The sequence below is a fragment of the Cajanus cajan genome, chromosome 1, assembly GCF_000230855.2.
Source record: "Cajanus cajan strain Asha chromosome 1, NIPB_CcT2T_4, whole genome shotgun sequence".
Taxonomy (NCBI): Eukaryota; Viridiplantae; Streptophyta; class Magnoliopsida; order Fabales; family Fabaceae; genus Cajanus; species Cajanus cajan.
The window spans coordinates 62,587,312-62,604,124 of NC_138517.1; positions in this window are offsets into that span (position 1 = coordinate 62,587,312).

Consider the following 16,813-nt stretch of genomic DNA (forward strand, 5'->3'; position numbering starts at 1 on the left):
GAAGGAGTGCCTCTTGAGTAGGCGACTGGGGATTTGAAGTTCAGTGTTCGGCTGAGTGCCGGATTCCGCTTGGGGAATATTTATTGATATTTTTTGATTTTTCTCCTTTTGCAGGGATGCCTCTGAGTAGGCGATTGGGGAATGAGGGATCTTATGTATCCCAGAGTATTATTTAGGAAGCCTCTACAGGCTTAGCCTCACTCAGCGCTTTGAGTCGGAGAGCTATCTTCCACTGAGGAAGTGTTAAGTCCTTTGACTTGTATATACTGTTTGGATGATCGCACTTCCATTGGGGATTGCGTCGATTTTGCTTTGATAGCTCTCGCTGGGGATTCGTTCCGTGAGCTTGAGTTGAGGTTTCTCTGGGGAGTATTATTTCTGCGAGCCTCTCCAGGCTCATTTATTCTGATGAAGTATTATTTCTCCAAGCCTCTCCAGGCTCAGTTATTCTGAAAGATGTGAAATCTTTGTCTTTTTTTTGTCGACTTTTGACTTTTTCTGTATGTTTGCCTTTTTTGTCATTTTTTGGCTTTTTCTGTATTTTTGCCTTTTTTGTCATTTTTTGGCTTTTTCTGTATTTTTGCCTTTTCTGTTGTTTTTCGGCTTTTTCTGTATAGAAATATCTCAGTTATTATGAGAGAGTATTATTTCGGCGAGCCTCTCCAGGCTCAATTATTTTGAAAGAGTATTATTTCGGCGAGCCTCTCCAGGCTCAGTTATTTTGAGAGTATTCTTTCGGCAAGCCTCTCCAGGCTCAGTTATTCTGAGAGTATTCTTTCGGCAAGCCTCTCCAGGCTCAGTTATTTTGAGAGTATTCTTTCGGCAAGCCTCTCCAGGCTCAGTTATTTTGAGAGTATTCTTTCGGCAAGCCTCTCCAGGCTCAGTTATTTTGAGAGTATTCTTTCGGCAAGCCTCTCCAGGCTCAGTTATTTTGAGAGTATTCTTTCGGCAAGCCTCTCCAGGCTCAGTTATTTTGAGAGTATTCTTTCGGCAAGCCTCTCCAGGCTCAGTTATTTTGAGAGTATTCTTTCGGCAAGCCTCTCCAGGCTCAGTTATTTTGAGAGTATTCTTTCGGCAAGCCTCTCCAGGCTCAGTTATTTTGTATGACGCTGTTGATTTTCTGAATCTTTGCATTTTGTTTGCTGCTGTCATACACAAGCAATTTTCTATTTTTTCTATTTTTATGCAATTGCCTCATGATGAGGTCTTTGAATGTGCAATTAATGTGCGCGATGCACAAAATGCAAGTTTAATTATTTTATTAATTTGTTGTTTTTTAGAAAAAATGAATGGCTCCCCCTATCCTCTTCTTCTTGGAGGAATTTTGTCATCGACGTGAGGGAGGATTTCTGTTATTGCCGATACGGCCGTTATTCATTTCAGTATGCCCGTATTGTATTGAAAATTTGTTCATAACCCTAATTTTGGTACGGCGTACTGAACATGATACGGGCGTATTGTTTTTCTGAAGTTTATATTTTTTATTTTTTTGTTTTTTCAATAAACAGAGAATAAGTGATCTTCCATTACACCTATCATCTGTATGCATGTATGCAGTATGATGCACCTAATTCTATTTGATTCTTTTTTTCAAAAGAATTAACCGATGAGTTTTTGTGTTTGGATTTTGCCATTCCTCCAGACGGACTGTGCTCTGCCGATTTCTGTTACCGAGGAATGATGCATATTTGATTTTGGTGTCATCAACCAAATGATTCTTCCCTTTCTTTAGAAGATGTGTCAACCCTCCTATTGACCACTATATCTCCATGTTTCCACTAGATTATTCAAAAATCGTTGGGACAAGAGAGAAAAGAAGGAAAGGATATATATTTCAAAAGTTTGTGTTTTAGAGGGGATTATTTTATTTTTGAAAAATGGTTTTTGTAAGAATGGCTGGCCATGGTAGGCTTATGTGTTTAGGCTTGTTCGATTAAACACTTATGAGGTTAAACACATCTTTGTTATTAATGATTGTGTTTTGACAACTTGGATAGCTTTTCTTGAGCCCCTTGTTGAATTCAATTGATGGTACCATCATGGATTTATTTTGTTTTTTTTCTTTTTTTGACGGCCCTAACTTTTGCCTAAAACACCCATTTGTGATGTCTTAGCGGGCTTTTGTTTTTGTTCATTATTTTGTAACCCTAATTTTTGCCTAGGTCACCCTTTTGTGGGATTCCTAGCGGGTCTTTTGCTCTTATTTTTGTGCAGCCCCCTTTTTGGGTTTCCTGCCGAGCTTATTATCTTTAGGATTTCTTTTATCCATGATGGCACTTATTGATGCCAAGAAAAGGTGCTCCAAGCTGTTATGCACACTTCCACATAAAAATGAAGCGGGTTTATTGATTATTAAGACGATTTTAACCTCACTTATGTTCATTCAAACAGGGTTAAATAATGTGGTTTAGAATTTTATTGCAAGCGAGAAAAGAAGCAATAAGAAATAATAATGAATGATTTTATTATAATCATAGTGGAAACATGTGCCCTATCGAGGCTCGGGGGTCGGGCTGTCCCCGAGGAGTGATCTCTAATAGTCACTGAGTCTATACATCCCTATCGGAAGGAGAAGGACACTTGATGACAACAGCTGGCCTCGACATTTGTGAACCGGCCTTCCTAAAGATCTGGCTTAAAGAACGTCGAGAAGGATCTTGGTTCCTCTTCGTCCTTTGATCTTTGTTAGGGTTGTATCTTAACCCTTGTTTCCCCGGATTGTCTTTGATAATGGGTAGCTCCGGGATTCCTTGGGAGTCCTTGCCTAATTCTTGTCTTGGCAAGTATCCGTTCTTTGTGAGCGTATGAGCTACCTTCTTCATTTCTCGGGGAAACGTTTCAACATTGGCGATCTCCAATGCTTGGAAGGCGGTTTCTAAAGCTTCCTCTGCTGCATCCACATAAAGTATGTTGGATGGCTTGCTGATGAGTATGTCATCTTTAGCTTGTACGGTCACCAGTTTGTCACCCACTATGAACTTGACTTTCTGGTGGAGCGTAGAAGGAATAGCTTTCGCATCATGAATCCAAGGTCGGCCGAGGAGACAGCTGTATGCGGGAGTGATATCCATCACTTGAAATTCGACGTTGAAGATAGTGGGTCCAATTTGGATTGGAAGATTGATCTCTCCCACCACTTTTCTTTTAGATCCATCGAAGGCTCGAACGATCATGTTGCTCGGGCGCATTTGGACTCCCTTGATTGCCAATTGCTTGAGCGTTCTTTTTGGCATTACGTTCAAGGAAGATCCATTATCTACCAAGACTTTTAGCGATGTGATACTCCTTGCACTTTATAGAGATGTGCAAGGGCTTGTTGTGGTTTGATCCCTCGGCGGGGATTTCTTCATCGATGAAGGTGAGGTGATCATTAGCCTTGATGTGACTAACAATCCCCTCAAACTCGTCTTGGGAGATAGTGTGCGACACGTATGCCTCGTTCAAGACTTTCAACAGATCTTGTCGATGCGGTTCGGAGCTTCGGGTCAACGACGACAGCGTAATCTTTGCTGGCGTCTTATGAAGTTGATCCTCGATGGAGTACTCGCTCTATCGGATATACTTTAACAGCTCGTCTGTCTCCTCCTCAGATTCTTTTTCCTCGGTTTTCTTTTCTTCTTTTTCTTTATTCTTGGGGGTTTTATCATGAAGATCTTTGGGAGTGTAGATCCTGCCACCCCTAGTCATGCCCCTAAGTCCAGCGATGTTGGAGATATCGCTGTCGGCAGAAGAGTGGATGTCGTATATCCACGGCACAGCCTTATTTGATTTGTAAGGGAAAGGCCTTGGAACTGCGATCCTTAATGGTGTCGGACCTTCCCCTTTATTCGTCTTGATTACCAACAACGGAGTTGATGTGCGCTCGCTTGGCGCGGTTGTTGGCTTACACTTGATAACGAACGGCGCGCGATCCATTCTTTGAACATACGCATCGATTATTTCTTTCTTTTTATTAATGTTTATTAATGAATTACTAGGAGAGATGTATGAATGACTCCTAGATCTCGCCATGATCTATATGCATGATATGAGATGATGAAGTTGAATATGCATGCGTAGTGTTTATTCAACTAAGCATTATCATGTTTTTAGGATTTTCCTAATATGATGCATGATATTGCTTGGTTTGGGATAAATACATATATATTTTTTGAATATTTTTTTGTATTTTTTGGGTGAAAAGGGAAACTACCTATATGGATGCAATGGAGGCAGATGTTAACACCATGTACTAGAAAATCTTTATTTCTATTTATTTTTATTTTACTAGGGATGTTGTATGTTTAAAGAATGCAAATGTATGCTCATACAATGTCACATAAAAATGCACACACAATTCACTCATCCACGAACAGTCACGAGCGAATCACGAGGTAGGGGTATCCTGCAGAAATGGTGCATATTCAAGGAGGATCTAACTGTTCTCACTTGGTCAAAGGCCCCCAAGGTGCCCCCATTATAGGGACCCAATTCCTCTCGTCGTAGGTCGATGGAAAGTTCCAACGCACCGTCGGACTCAAGTTCATGGTTATCACCTTGAGTGATGTTTTCCGACAACGGTCTACGGGCACCTATAGACCCATTCGACAACCGGCCGTACTAACATCCACTCCCTATGGTTAATCACTCATGCCCCCGGGTATAGAGGGAACTGTTGTGTGCAAAGGTTTGTGTACAGTTTGTATTTCAAACAATTGCGGATTTTAAACATACAACAGTTATTTAAAGCCACAAAATAAATCATATTGTCATACAATCAAGGGGTAATGAAGTAATTTTTAACTATTATTTGTTAAAAATAATCTGTCACTAAATGGGACTGACTCTCGAGGCTTCCCCAGCAGAGTCGCCATCTGTCGCCACCGGCCCGAAACGGGCTTTCGGCATTCGCGAAGGATGGTTGGACTCGTTTATTTGTTTTAAAAATGTGGATTGCTAGAATGACTTATTCTCAAACTGAGACCTCGTCAAACGAGCAATTTTATTAAAAGGCTCACTAATCCATATTAATCCCAAGCGGGACCCTCCATGGATTAGTGGTTTTCGCAAAAGGAGGGTTCGTGGAGTCGCCACCAATGTTTTACTCAAAACATTGGAAAAAGGGATAAGGCAATTGATTTAAAAATCAACTTTGGCCACTACAACCAGAGTTGGGTAAGGGAGTCGGTTACGCGTGGGGAAGGTGTTAGCACCCCACGGCGCCCCTTTCAGGTTCCCTATGACAGATTATTTTTAAAAGAACAGTATAAAATTACTAAATTACCCCTATTTATTCTAAGCAATTATAAATTGACTATCTACATGATGACAGTTTAAATATGCACACAGAAAGCAGTAAAAGGAAGGATTGAAGGGAAACCTCTTGAAGCGTGCTTTTATATATTGCAAAGAACTGGGAAGCGTTTTGGCGTTCCCTCGCTCTACAAGCCCGCTCCTTGCTCTCCTAGAACAAAATTTTAACTAAGGGAATCAAAAAGATTTCCCCTCGACTAGGTTCGATCCTCAAGCAAAATGGCTCGGGGCTCAAGAACTTCGTCGGATCAACTCTCCGAGTGATTTCTAGGGCAGAACACTGCTCAAAAACCCCAGAATACTCAAGGAGAGGGTTGAAACTATCTGAAAAAGTGTGGAATGACGTCCAATTGACGTCATATTTATAGGGAATAGGCGCAATACGGCCTACAGGGGCAATACGGCCGTATTGAAATTTTTGAACTTCAATACGGTCGTATTGAAGTTCAATACGGTCGTATTGAAATTCAGAAATTTCAATACGCCCGTATTGAGTTCGCTGCGGTTGTATTGAAGTGTCAATACGGTCGTATTGACTTCAGTACGGCCGTATTGAAGTTTCAGAAACTTCAATACGCCGTATTGAGTTTCGCTGCGGCCGTATTGAAGCTTCAATACGGCCGTATTAAGTTCAGTACGGCCGTATTGGGCTTTTTCCCTCCACTTCCTTATTTTGAGCTATTCTAAGACCTCTAGACCTACAGAGAACCCTCCTAGGGCCTTCGAGGAGTCCTTCTGGCTGATTATCCTTCAGTCTTCGAGAGTCTTCAAGCTTTATTTCCGACCCGGACAATTTTAGGGGTCTACACTAACCAAACTAGAAAACTCCCAAATACTTTGAAAAATCCCCTCGAAAATAAGTTTACAGTATTGGCCCATATGCCAAAAACCCCAGAAAAAGCCACTACTTCTACCACCAAAAATATTCCTAAAGAATTCCATATCTTAGAATATTGTGAACATGTGGTTACTCTTGAGAATCACTGGACTGAAGAAGATCCATGGAAAATTGTGCAGAGTCTGGCTCCTCCTAAGTGGAGTTGGATTCCAAAAACTGAAAATTTAAAGAAAAGCAAAAAATTTATCAATTTATTTTAATAGATACCGGTTCTGTTGAAATAACTCCTGTAGCAGATTCCCGAGATCCATCTATCATAAACTATTCAAAATTAAAAATTATCAAGGTTCTCTCTTACCTTGATTGGAAAACCCATCCCTTCACAGAAAAAACCTTTTCTAGGCCTTTTGATCCCCCTTCATATTCATATTCTGATTATCAAAAAGCCTGGTCATATATCCTCCTTGAAAATAACCCCAAACATACCTGGTATATTTCCTTTAAAAATGAATTATCCGGCCCAATTCCAAATTGGTTTGTGGATTGGTTCTTTAAAATTAGCCCAGTCCAATCCATTATTCCTGAAAATGTTTTGAATATCTACAGAAAATATAAAGTTCTTACTCCAAATGAATTACCACATTTAAGATTAATAAAATTTTGTTCAAGCATGGGAATTAGTTGGCTCATGGCCCATCTTCTTGCAACATATAAGGACTAAACACAAATTACTAAGACAAAACAAGGATTCAAAACAAAAATCTAATGTAAATGTATGAAGTCCAATCACAGACACATGCTAGGAAATGAGAGACTCAAACAAATACAAAAAGAAGCACAAGCAAATAGGTCCTAAACATATTGATTGTGGAAGAAATTCAAATACAATCAACAATGGATCTATGGAACAAAAAATAATTCAAATCAACTAGATCCAAATAGAAACTCAAACAAGACAACAAGAACACAAAGAACAACAAGACACTCGGTTCAAACACAAGAAAACTTATCTCCTTGAAGAACCTTGCTCTTGATACCAAAAATGATGGCAAAGGAAGGAGAAGTGGTAGGTGTTCTCTCCTTAGCTTCACCTATGCACGGATTCTCTTCAAGAAGACTTGAACCGAATGTAAGAACACTTGAATGGAGGAGGATTTTCGTAACTAAGGTGTCCTAGGCTATGGATGAAAGCATCCAAGCTTAAGAGCAAATGAAAGCTCACTTCAAAAGGTAGGAAGAAGGTGAACTCTCCTAGGGTTTTGAAGATGGAACTCTCGGTGACTTTTGGAGGAAACTTGGCAAATGATGCTCTCAAATTTCATTTATCTCAAAAGTGTGTACAAATGTGAAGGAGGGAGGATTATATGCAATCCGGAACTAGGGACCTTGGCACCAATGTGAAAGCTTCACATGTGGCGCCAAGTTTTGAATTCAAATTTTTGAAATTTGAATTTCAAAACTTAACACACATGTCAAGTCCGGTTCACACTAGTGCTAGGTGCATTTAGGTTGGACTTAGTATGCATTTAGGGTTGAATTTTGAGTCACACATGTTCAGCCAAGGTGGCGCCAACAATGTGACTCAAAATGCAACTTAAATGCATCCTAAATTAAACCTAGTTTACCCTAATTCAATTAAACTAAAAACCCTCCTTAAATCCTAATCTAATGACCTAAATACAATGGTCAAGAAAATACAATGAATAGGAAAAATTACAAGAAAGAGAATGAGCCCAATATTGGGTATCAAAAGCCCAAAGCCCAAGAAGCCCAATTACAAGCCCAAAATTCATAAACCCTAATCTATGGTCAAAAAAGAAGACCAAAAAACAAAGTAACTTCCTACTCTATGAATGTATATTAAAACATGGTGTTTAATCAAGTAAAGCCCAAGTGAGAAGCACCCTAGGCCCACCAAGCCCATTGGGCCCACTAAGCTCTGAAGTTGACAAGTCTTCAAGTAGTCTCCTGGCCATAGCTCTAGTGGTTGGACCCTTGGTCCATGCTCTTCCATCACTCTTGCCCCAAGAGGATAAAGCCGTGTCGTACAATCGTGAAATCCAAGCGGAATAGGAGAAACGACTAGGAATGGATGGATCCACACTCCTAACGAGTTGCAAGCTAATAAGAGAATCTGAGGAGGACGAATCCCTCAAACACTAAGGCAAAGTGAATAGAGCTTTCTCGAAAGGTGATTTCAACAAGAGAGAAACATTGCTTGTTAAAAAGTTGCTAGAATGAAAACCCGCAAAGGGCATTCTAGGCAAAAAAAAATAAAATAAAAAATAAAAAATAAAGTAAAATAAAAAAATAAAAAAAAAATTGAGAAGCAATGTTTGTTCGAGCTGAAAATTGAGAGACAGCTTGAATGTTCCTCTTAAGAAACAAGACTCCATGGAAAGCTCTATCATCGCTTCTACCCATTCCTATTTCTTAGGAAAGGCTTAGGATATGAGTTGAAAATACCTTTACAAGAGAAGACGCCAAAGGACCTCTCTCTACACGAGATCTTATGAAGCGCCCTCCCTCTACACGAGATCTTCTGAAGCGCCACATCCAAGCAAGTGGAGGACTAGCTCTACAGTTAGATGACCTAGGCTTCTCTAAGGGGCAACCTCCCTCTACTTCTTTGTGTATGAATCACGAACTCGGGGCATGCCCGGGCCCTCGAGCTACATTAAATGGGCACATGTAGATTGAAAATTCTTTTTTAATGCCATACATTTTTCTACTTCGTTTCTCTTCTCCCTCTTATCTACTCTAAGCCTCATTAACAAACCTTAAATGAACAAGTACATTTGAAATAAGGACATCATTAGAAACAATGGCTTAATACACAATAAGGAACACATAAAGATCAATCAAATTTGGCATGACTTGTGGATAAAAGTCCAAGCGAAATCAGTGCAAGGGGCACCCCCCCTTTTATTGAAGGAATGAAAGATGATCACAAATACTGCATAGACAAAAGCCTGGCAGGAAACCCACTAAGGGGGCTGCGCAAAAATTAGGGCAAGGTCCGCTAGGAGACCCACAAACAAAAAGGGTAGCCTAGGCAAAAGTGAGGATCAAAGAAAAAAGAAAATGTCCGCTAGGGAACACATCTCAAGTAACCTAGGCAAAAGTTAGGACAAAGTAGCATCCCGAGCTGAAAACCGAAAGGCGGCTCAAGAAAATCATTTAATCAATATGTAATCCCAAGTCATCGCTTAACTTTGAAGGAAATAATAAGCTAACGCGAAAAATGATTTCCTCACTTTGAATGTGCTTGATAATCAGCCAAAACCACTAGCCTACCTCGACCAGCCATTCTTCTATAAACCATTTTTGAAAAAATCCTTTCTAACAAAACTTTTACAAAAAAAAATATATGTATATATCCCCTTCCTCTCATTCCTCTTGACCTACATGGCATTAAGATAAATTTGAAAGATACACGGAATATGCACAGTGAACACTCACAAGGAAAAGATGGAGGTGTCCTAGAACAGAGTCTAGGTACACCTGATCTAAGGGCTAACATATCATATTCAGTACAAGCGAGAGGGTCGAACTACACAAACCTCAGGTTCAAAAAAGCAACACTAAATTAGACACGGCTAAAAGGATAATAATCCATGTCATTGATCAATGCGCATAGATTAATTTCTTGAAAGTAAAATCAATCTGCATTTAAGCATTAGCATAGAGGCATCATTGCATAGCATGCATAGGGCACAAGTGTGCACAAAAGGGTATAACTTCACTATACAAAAAAGTAAAAATAAAATAAATATAATAAAAAAATCCAATCCATTCCTGTCTTGCATTTTCATGTGCATCCATGCATCCATACTCACCATGGGGCATCCGTCAACAATCAAACAATTAATCATAAATGAATCAAAAGGACTCCGCAACAAGCGCCTGGAGAGGCATCACAATACTTACACGACAGGGGCAACACCAGAATTCCCGTCACCCATCCACTTTGCCCACTAACACAAGAGCACATCAAACATCTCCTGCCCATCCACCTAGGGGCAGTCCTTCATCCCACAACACCAACAAGAAAAGCCAAAAAGGAAACACAAATTCCAATTGACAGCATTTGAACAAAACACAAAAGCAGCACAAATTAGAGGCATCACAACACACCTCCTGCCCAACATCCTTGGGGCAATATCTACCAAAATTCAAGCAAACCAATGAGGGCACCGATAGTTTCCTCAAAATACAACAAAGGTCTGGAGAGACTATACTCGCATCCCAATCCGGTATACGACAAAGTCGTGAGGGAAAGGTCTGGAGAGACTATACTCGCATCCCAATCCGGTATACGACAAAGCCGTGAGGGAAAGGTCTGGAGAGACTGTACTCGCATCCCAATCCGGTATACGACAAAGCCGTGAGGGAAAGGTCTAGAGAGACTGTACTCGCATCCCAATCCGGTATACGACAAAGCCGTGAGGGAAAGGTCTGGAGAGACTGTACTCGCGTCCCAATCCAGTATACGACAAAGCCTGGAGAGGCATCACAATACTTACACGAGAGGGGCAGCACCAGAATTCCCGTCACCCATCCACTTTGCCCACTAACACAAGGGCACATCAAACATCTCCTGCCCATCCACCTAGGGGCAGTCTTTCATCCCACAACACCAACAAGAAAAGCCAAAAAGGAAACACAAATTCTAATTGACAGCATTTGAACAAAAGACAAAAGCAGCCCAAATTAGAGGCATCACGACACACCTCCTGCCCAACATCCTTGGGGTAATATCTACCAAAATTCAAGCAAACTAATGAGGGCACCGAAAGTTTCCTCAAAATACAACAAAGGTCTGGAGAGACTATACTCGCATCCCAATCCGGTATACGACAAATCCGTGAGGGAAAGGTCTGGAGAGACTATACTCGCATCCCAATCCGGTATACGACAAAGCCGTGAGGGAAAGGTCTGGAGAGACTGTACTCGCATCCCAATCCGGTATACAACAAAGTCATGAGGGAAAGGTCTAGAGAGACTGTACTCGCATCCCAATCCGGTATACGACAAAGCCGTGAGGGAAAGGTCTGGAGAGACTGTACTCGCATCCCAATCCGGTATATGACAAAGCCGTGAGGGAAAGGTCTAGAGAGACTGTACTTGCATCCCAATCCGGTATACGACAATGCCGTGAGGGAAAGGTCTAGAGAGAATGTAGTCATCTCCCAATCCGGTATACGACAAAGCCGTGAGGGAAGTTGAGCTACGAAAATACTCCCTCTTCAACAAGCTACAAATAAAAGAACGCACTATCACAAGAGAAACATTGGAGCATCAACTTGAAGATCGAAGATCAGGTGTACAGTTTGTCAGCCTTGTTACCCAATAGAGTATGCAACCAACACTCAACTGCTCTAAAGGGCGAGGACACGAGCAAATACACCTATCCAAGAGAAGGAACGTAGAAGCGCCAACACCAAAGAGACGAGGAGGAGACCCGGACGAAATGTCTACGTCTTTACTTGCCTTTGGAAAAGCAACACATAGCTACTCCAAAGGACAAGTAAAGAGGGGCAGCTGTAGACACCCAATTTCGTCTGGGGCACACAAACAAAGAAATGGACCTCCGTTATGAAAGGAAGGAGCTTCCGAAGCAGGTAAAAAACAAGACAGGACATCAGAAGGCCTAAAGGCCAAATAAGGTGGTTTTAGTAGCCCAGAACGGGCCGTTCCAAAATTGGAACAGGCCGTTCCAAAATTAGAACGGGCCGTTCCGAAACCCGGAACGGGCCGTTCCAAAATAACTAAAACACCTAAAGAGTCTTGGGTGGAAAGGGTCGTTCCAATACCAGAACGGGTCGTTCCAAACAAGTCAAATTTGGAACGAGCCGTTCTGGAAAGGGAAATTTTGTGTTAATTTCCACTCTGGAACGGGCCGTTCCATTTTCAGAACGGGCCGTTCCATTTTCAGAACGAGCCGTTCCAAGGTACGAAATTTGCACATAACAATTGGGCCAGAATGAGCCGTTCTGAATTCGGAACAGGCCGTTCTGGCCCCCTTCTGATTCCTATAAATAGAAGCCTCGGGCACAGTTCTCAGGACGGCCAGAGAAATTTCGAATAAGACTCCTTTGAGCACGAAAATTCTCTATCTCTCTCCCTTCTACTGTATTTCTTGAGATTTGTGTCGCATCTCTATCTTCTCTCTCCCTCCTATTGTATTTCTTGAGATTTGTGAGACATACTGTAGTGTGAAAGGTAGCCACAAAGCACCTTCTCCATATTTGAAGATTCAATAAAGCTTGTTCAAGAGGTATTTCAGTCAATCTTCTTCTCTTCCTTTTATTCCTCATCTTTATCTCTTTTTTTGTTATAATAAACGTCATAATGTAGATATTTTAGGGTTAATCGCTTAATTTATATTTTAAGTATGTAAATAAACATTAATAAAGGGGATTCAATATTTAATTTATTAAATCTTATCGTGTTAATTTCATCATAGGGTACCAATTAAGGGCGTTGTAGGGGTGCTTAATACCTTCTCTACACATAACTGACCCCCGTACTCAATTCTGGTTATCAAGGCCATTATTGGACTTTTGAAAACCTTTTCTTTTTCCAATGTTTTGAGTAAAACATTGGTGGCGACTCCATGAACCTATTTTCAAAACCATTAATTAAGGATTAGTTTGGTGTCCGGGCATTCCTTAATTGATGAGATTTTCAAAAGGATGTCTAAACCATTAGTCGCAAGATTGAAAAATTTTGGGTTGCGACACTTAATAGGTGTCTGAGTGTGAATCACTAACAGCAGGTGGTTGTGTGGCGAAGTGATTGTATCAGTAGGTAGCTAAAGTTGTAACTTAAACAACAATTGGTTGTGATAGTGGAAAATCTCACAAGTTTGTGTGAGGATGGGATGTAGCCCAAATTGGGGTGAACCAGTATAAAAACTCTATGTGAAATCTCTCTAGCTCTATCCTCTTAGTTGTTTTATTCACCGTATTGCATATTACATATATTGTTGTACAATCTGTTCAAAAAATAACTTGCTCAGAAACTAGTTTCATAAATTAACTTAAGTTTTGAACGTCCAGAAGGTTGCCTTCAAAAGGATAGTTTTTCATAAAGAACTGATTTTGAAAAGAAAAAAAAAAAAAATATATATATATATATATATATATATATAAAGGGTGTATAAAAATATAATGAGTGAATACTAAAACTCAAAAAAAAATTAAATTCTCATATTTAGTTAAATTTAATTAACTTTTGTTTTAAACAAATTCAATTTTATTCAAGTTCAAAATAAGTTGTGTCATTTACATAGACAAAATTCTCCAAAGACTAACTAACTTTTTAGATATTGAATTGAGATTTTAAAAGATTATTTTATCATAAAAGAATTCTTGTGGTATTCAATCAAGAATTTCAAATAATAAACTTAAGTATTTTGATATTTAATCATGACTATAAAAATGTCTTAAAGAGGGTGTCAAAAATTGGTGGTATTCAGTTGAGACTTTTTATCACTTACGGAAAGGTCTTTTGGTATTCAAAAAAATACACAGATTTTGATGAATTATTTTATAAAAAAAAATTTCAAGTTTTTCGTAGAATTTATATACAACATACTCATCCAAAGATCTCATCTAAATATTGACATTTTGTGTGACTTTTTTTCTTCTTTTATTTCTCCACTCACTTTTATCCCTCATCTCTCCTTACTATTTTCTTGTCTCTATTGTCATTCTCATTTTTCTCTTTCATTCTCTTTCTCCTCTTCCTTTTTGAACACTCTTTCTTTTCTATTTTTTTTTTCTCCACCCCCCCAGTTCTCTCTCATCTCTTTTTCTTTTATCTCTTCTTTTTCTATTTTTTTCTATAAATATTTATGTAAAATTTAGGTTAAAACCTAATTTGGTCCCTTATAATATTTTTTTGTTTCAATTTAGTTCCACTTTAATTTTTTGTTTCAATTTGGTCCCTAATAATTTAAATTACTGCAATGTCGGACTTCCGTCCAAATTATTTAAACGGAGTTAACTGTTGGCCACGTGGATGCCACGTAGATGCATAGGTGGATGCCAAATTTTTTAATGGATCTGGAACTAAAACGACCTGTTTTGAAACCAGAACGGCTCGTTCTGCTTGCACTCTTGGTGTGTAAATTTTGCATTTGGAACGGGTCATTTCAGATGCAAAATTAACACACTAAGAGTGAAAGCAGAACAAGCTTTTCTGGTTTCAGAACGGGCCGTTCTAGTTCTAGAATGCCAAACAAAACGACCAATGATTATAATCAGTAATGGATCCAGAAATTTTAGATCGTGGGGGCAATAATTATTCATATATTTGTAATATTAAAAATTTTACATATAATTTTTAAAAGTATAAATATAAATTATAGTTATCTTTTACAAGTTTTTATATCTACAATTACGATTAAGGATGAAAATAAACTAGGTCAAATTATGTTATATTATAATTTAACATATTTAAACCTAATTTTTATTAAAAATATATGTTATAAATATGATATATTTATTTGTCATAGACATTTTTTAAATTTTTTAGCTAGAACTGCAATCTTAAAAACCTACTTAATAATAATTTAACACTAATAAAAACATAAAAATAAATATGTTAAATTTTATAAAAATCAAGTTTAATTTATTTATGATATAAACATGTTTTTAATATGTAATATAAATTTTTAGATGATAATTTATTTTAAAACATTTTATAATAAATAATATAAATAAAACATAAATCTTCCAATCTTTCCTATTTTGATTTTTTTAAATCAATGTATACAATCTTACAATTTTTACAATTTTGATTTTTTTTATCAACATATACAATAAATAGAAAGCACAAAAGGTAAATATGCATGTTGTAAATTTTATTTTATCAAAAATTAATATATTACATTATATATGTGATTATTAATATATATATATGTATATATATATATATATATATACAACACACACACACACACACATATATATATATATATATATATATATATATATTAAATTTAAAAAAAATTAGTTCGCTATTAAAGAGTATTTTTTTATTACATATGAGAATTAATCTCATTCAAAAGTTTGACAAATATAAGATAAATGAATAAATCCTCGAAATTTATATTTTACACATACAATAATTTAAATATATATATATATATATATATATTTATTTATTAGAATATAATTTTTATTTGTTAAAATATATTATTTTTTAGATAAAAAAATTGTGTATGTGTAAATGGTTTGTTTTCAATCTTTGATCCACATTGTTGCATTGTGTTGAACATACGGATGTGGTTGGCGTCCTGGTACGGCTCGTTCTGAATTCAGAACAGCCCGTTTTCGAATCAGAACGGTCCGTTCTGCTTGCATTGTTGTGTGTTAAATAATGCATCTGAAATGGGCCATTCCAGATGCAAAATTTACACACCACGAGTGCAAGCAGAACAACCCATTTTCAAACCAGAACGGGCCGCCGTTCTTGTTTCAGAACAGCCCATTCTGCTTGCACTGTTGTGTGTTAAATGATGCATCTGAAATGGGTCGTTCTAGATGCAAAATTTACACACCACGAGTGCAAGCAGAACGGGCCGTTCTAGTTCTAGATGCATTAAAGCAATTTGGCATCCACCTTTACATCTATTTGGCATCCACATGGCCAACAGTTAACTCCGTTTAAATAATTTGGACGGAAGTCCGACATTGCAGTAATTTAAATTATTAAGGACCAAATTGAAACCAAAAATTAAAATAGGACTAAATTGAAACAAAAAAATATTATAAGGGACCAAATTAGGTTTTTAACCTAAAATTTATCATTGTAGATTTAAATCATTAAATATTTTAAATTATTAAATATTTAAAATTGACTAAAGTTTATTTTTGCTAAATTTTAATATTGAATTTTCAAAATTTTAAACATATATCTAAATAAAATTTGCATATGTTAACTTTGAATTTGAAATAAAAAAAATTCAATTAATTTATCCAAATAAAGCATTTAGAAAAGAAAGAATATCAAATCGAAGAAACTTAAATTTCAAACATTTCAAATTTCTTGAGATTTTAACATCCATCATCCAAAAACAACCTAAGAGAAAATTTTGAGATATTAATATGTGAAATTTACCTTCAAAAGAAAAAAAAAGACATTGAGAACAAGTAACACATTTTTATATTGCCACAAAACTTTATGTGCACATACAACTTGGTCTAAATGTTTTGGAAAACATACAAAAATGCCTTAAATTTAACATTCAGCTATTTGCACAAAATTAAGTATGTTACAAATTCAACATGCTATGATTAATTAAGTAATTAATACAATAGATTATTCATTCTTTCATCAAAGTGAGATTTCATATTCATTTGACAACCTAAAAGATTAACTATTAAAAATCTGTATTAATTTTTTTCCTATTTTATCATATTTTTCACGACTCTTATAACCATGAATATATGTTAAAAGTCCATAAAATTCTTTTAAAATTTACAAGTCAATAAATTTTTTCGAATCTTATAATTCTTATAATACAAATTCGTTAAAATCTCAATTATAAAAGTCTTTTTAAAAAGTATTATAATCTTATAATTTTTTAAAATCTATAAAACCTTTTTATAACGGAATAGTCCTTCAAAATTCCAATTCTTCATCCTTAAAATCAAGCTATCTTTTTCGCTC